The sequence below is a fragment of the Carlito syrichta genome, unplaced genomic scaffold (genome assembly GCF_000164805.1).
Source record: "Carlito syrichta isolate Samal-C Ts95f unplaced genomic scaffold, Tarsius_syrichta-2.0.1 Scaffold289602, whole genome shotgun sequence".
NCBI classification, from domain to species: Eukaryota; Metazoa; Chordata; class Mammalia; order Primates; family Tarsiidae; genus Carlito; species Carlito syrichta.
Window position 1 is genome coordinate 605 of NW_007233698.1, and position 4589 is coordinate 5193.

The 4589-nt window shown below is 45.5% G+C and overlaps 1 pseudogene across 1 annotated transcript; it reads right to left on the minus strand.

The window, feature by feature from the left end:
• Positions 1–2984: 2984 nt before the first annotated feature.
• On the minus strand, positions 2985–4149 carry LOC103256479 (annotated as a pseudogene). The gene has a single exon (XR_504077.1). The product of XR_504077.1 is annotated as a heterogeneous nuclear ribonucleoprotein A/B pseudogene (transcript).
• Between the last annotated feature and the right edge of the window lie 440 nt (positions 4150–4589).

Here is a 4589-nt window from a genome sequence, read left to right on the forward strand (position 1 = left end):
TGATTTATTGTTACCATTTTGCATTCCCTACACAAATTGTGCATAAGTTTTTCAAGGTGGCGGCTATTGCCATACCCTGCCATACCCTGCATAACGGCAGGGTTAATATCAGCACACTGCCTGATAAAATCAGTTAATTGTCCTGTTTTCTAATCAGTCTAATCAAAGCTTGGCAAGTACTGTTAGCATTCTTGAAAGCCAACTGTTTAATAAGGATATCTGCTGCTTCTGCATTAGAGATTACTCTATTTACTGCTGTTGTAAGTCTAGAGAGAAATTCCTCATAAGTTTCATCTGTTTTCTGCTTAAGATCAGATAGTGAGGTAGTCTGAGTAGAATTAATAGGTAACTTCTTCCAAGCCTCACTTGCACAAGAATTTACCTGGAGTAAAACTTCCTTGGGTAAGATTAGTTGACTGTCAACTGACTCATATAATCCTTTTCCTAACATCATATTGCTAGAAATATGAAACTGATTTGGATCCCTCTGCTGATTAACAGCCCTCTGGATCCTTACCTGATCTTCAAATTCAGTTTTCCATAGTAAATAGGCTCCTCCTGACAAACAGCTTTTAGCAAGTTGTCTCCAATCTTGTGGTGTCATCCACTGAGTGAGAAATTGTTCCATAATAGTAATAGTATAAGGAGCCGTAGGACCATACTGAGTACAAGCCTCTTTAAGTTACTTAGTTAATTTATATGGTAGAGGCTCCCAGTGAGGTGCCTCATTTACTGTGCCTTCTTCCATATAAATTACTGGAAAGTAAGAAGACAAGGTAAAATCTCCCTCTTTCTCAGCCTTTTTTCTGGCTCCCTGCATATCTACATTAGCCAGAGACACATACCCAGGTGTGAATTTCGGTGTTTTCACCTTATTTCTAGTAAAGGGTATGGGAGGAGGTACCTTGGCAACATTACCAGGATATTTTTGCTTATGATACCCAATCACTTCCTCCTCCAACTCCATTTCCTCCTCGGGAAAAAATTCATCGTCTAAAGGAGGCGCTGAGGCTACGGCCAACAGGGAGTGTCTTTATTTTTGGCTGGAATTTTAGAGAAATCATGCTGTGGATTTAAAGCATCTCAGATAATATTCCATAAAGCTAAGGCATACAAAATGCAAAAGGCAAGCCAATCGGTTCCTTTATTGAACAATATGTTCAAAATACTAGTAGACATGTTCCTTTCTTTAGATTCACTCTAGTCCATGATTCTATCATGGCTCTTAAACTGCTCACCCTTTCTTGCTCTGCCTGTCTCTACAGAGGGATCCGCGGCACCCTGGGTGAGGTCCTATCCATCCCAAAAAAGAAAAAGAAAGCTTACCTTGAGGTCCTACGTCCAGGTGCCACTTGCCAGAGTCCAGCTCCAGCCAGGTTCAGGGTACCCCAAAGGTGGAGACGGCATCAGTGATTTGGGGGGAGGAAGAAAGAGAAAGAGAAAGAAAGAGAGAGAGAGACTGGACCCCTGTCTAGTCCAGAAGCCATTTATTGGGAATTACAATGGGTATTTTATACACAGTCAGGTGTTTTGAGGGGCATTCCCCACCCACCAGATGTTCTTTCAGGTATAATCCCATAACAGATGTTAAACCTAATCCATGAAACCTTAATCCATGACTGCCTTAAACCCTTCTTGTACTGCCTATAAACCCTTTTCATACTAATACCAAGTTAAACAATTCTATAGAGACTTAAGTACTTTACAAACTAAAGTGGCCCATCCCAGAATGTTTGGAATGTGGCCCAGTCCAAAGTTCACAGTGAGCTACCTGCGAGTAACCCAGCTGCATTCTTTCAACAAAAATGGCTGTCTTCTAAAACTATATTCTATAATTTACACCTTATTCAACTTCAATAAATCCTAAGATCATGACCCAGAAGCCTGTGACCAATACTAAGGCTCTTAGATGTGACCTGAGTTTGAATTGTAAGTTGTATGAAAGCCAAAACTGCAGTTTGTGGAAGAATGGGAGCAATGAGCTTCTAAAGTTAGCTTGTGTTCGTCCCGGTCTCAGAGTTTTTATGTTTTGAGCTCACAGGAGCTTTATCTGGTTAGTGCTGAGTAGAAAGGGGGGGGAAATGGGGTCAATAGCTCCTGAACGCATCCTAGTGGTCTAGGGGTCAACAGCCCTTCCTGATCCCTAATGCTCAGTGGGCCTCCGTGGCCGGCTCCCAACATACCACATTTTTTCCATCCAGTCCAGCTTTGATGGTTGGTTCCATGTTTTTGTTGTGAATAGAGCTGCAACAAACATACGTGGGCAGGTATCTTTTTTGTAGAATAATTTGAGTTCCTTTGGGTATATTCCCAAGAGGGGAATTGCTGGGTCATATGGAAGGTCAATTTCTAGTTCTTTCAGAAATCGCCACACTGTCTCCCAAAGAAGTTGTGCTAGTCTGCATTCCCACCAGCAGTGTAGAAGCATTCCTTTTTCTCCACATCCTCATCAGCACCTGTTGTTGTTTGTTTTATTAATCATGGCCATTCTTACTGGGGTTAGGTGGTATCTCAATGAGGTTTTGTTTTGCACTTCTCTGATGATGAGTGAGGCTGTGCACTTTTTCATGTGTCTGTTGACTGTCCATTTATCTTCTTTTGAGAAGTGTCTATTCATGTCTTTTGCCCATTTTAAAAATTTTTTGGGGGGGGTTAATTTTTTATTTCAAAAGTTTGGATAGCTTCAATATCCAGGTCATGGCAAAATCAGGACACGTGTAAAATACCTTACAATACATTAGATTCCCAAAAGATACCAAAAAGTACAGTAAAATTAGCACTTCCATTGCAGAAAATGTATGACACAAATAATATAAAATTAAAAGGTGATACTGGTTTCCTAGGATACAGTTTTATTCTTTACAACTAGGGTCCTCAGGTTCAGGCTACAGAGCAGAGAGGGAGGCAGCACACCCCACCCCCCCAAGCTGATTCTGGGTGTCCCGGTCATCAAATCAGTCCTTAATGCTGCTCTGGCCTGAGACACCACACACTGCCTAAGCAACTAGAGCTCTGGAAAGAGTAAACAGGAGAGTGATTTCCAGGGGGAGAATTTTAAATAAGGTGCACATGGGACAGGCTGTAGAGAGTTTACCAAGTTAAATTTGGTACATAATTGTTTGTGTTCACTCTATACCCAGACAAAGCACATGCACAGCTGCTGGTCACTCCTCGCTGCCTCAGTATGGCTTGTAGTTGTTCTGGTGGCCCCTACACCATTGGCTTTTGCCACAGTTTATGCCGTCTTGACTGTAGTCGTAGCTGGGGCCGTAGCCATCATAGCCATTGGGTGAGTAGTGGTAGCTACCATAGCTGGCCCCCAGCTCTGCTGATAGCCATAGCCCTGGTTCCAGTAGCTGCGGTATCCCTGTTTCCAACTCTGACTCTGACATCCACGGCCATTGCCCCTGCCCTTGGTTCCCTCAGATGCAGTTCCCACGGACCCCAGAACCATACTGCTGTGGCTGATAGACCTCTTTGGGCTGGGCCACCTTGATTTCACACTTGCTTCCACGGATCATGTGGAACTTTTTCTCCAGAACCTTCTTCACAGGTTCTTCCTCTTTAAAAGTGATAAACACAAAACCTCATCTTTTGTTCAGCTTTGGATCCATTGGCAGCTCCATGGCCTCAATCTCCCCAAACTTGCCAAAGTACTCCCTGATCTTCTCCTCTGTGGCTTCAGAATTCAGACCCCCAACAAAGACTTTCTTTACCGGGTCCTTCTTCATAGCCATAGCCTTCTTAGGGTCAATGACACGGCCATCCAGCCTCTGCTCCTTCTGGTCCAGGATCTTCTCCACACAGGCTGCATCTTTGAACAGGGTGAACCCGAACCCTCTCGACCGTCCGGTGTTGGGGTCCATCTTTATCGTGCAGTCCATGACCTCTCCAAACTTAGTAAAATAGGCTTTCAAGTCCTTTTGGCTGGTGTCCCACCTCAGGCCTCCAACGAACATTTTCCCCGAGTCCTCCTCGTTCTTGCTGGCATTGATCTGGCCGCCCTTGGCACCATCTGGCTCCCGCTCACAGGCGCCGCACTCCTGGGCCAGCTGCCCCATGGCCCGATGCGCCCTCGAGGGCGGCCTCATACCTGTTCTCAGTGGCACCCGTCATCTCCATGGGTTGCTCCTTGCCTGCGTCTGACATGCTTGGCCCTGGTGCAGTGACCCTTGCCTCCGAGGCCGCCATGCACCCTGCTTGTCCCCACCCGCCGGGAAGGCGCCATGGGCTCATGCTCCAAGGCCTCCCCGCCCACCTGCAGAACCACCGCCACCACCACTACAGCCTCCTGGCCACTGCCGCCACCACCGCCACCCACCGGGCAGACCCCCTGCCCATGGTGGTCCGCCGCTGACTCTTATGCCCACTTTTTAAAGGGGCTGTTTGTTTTTTTCCTTTCAGCATGTTTGAGTTCCTTGGAGATCCTAGATGTTAGGCCTTTGTCAGATATACAGCTGGCAAATATTTTTCCCATTCTGTGGGCTGTCTCCCTGCTCTCTTGACGGTTTCTTTTGCTTTGCAGAAGTTCGTTAATTTGATGAGGTCCCACTTGTCTATTTTATTTCTTAAGATATTGGCCTTAGGGT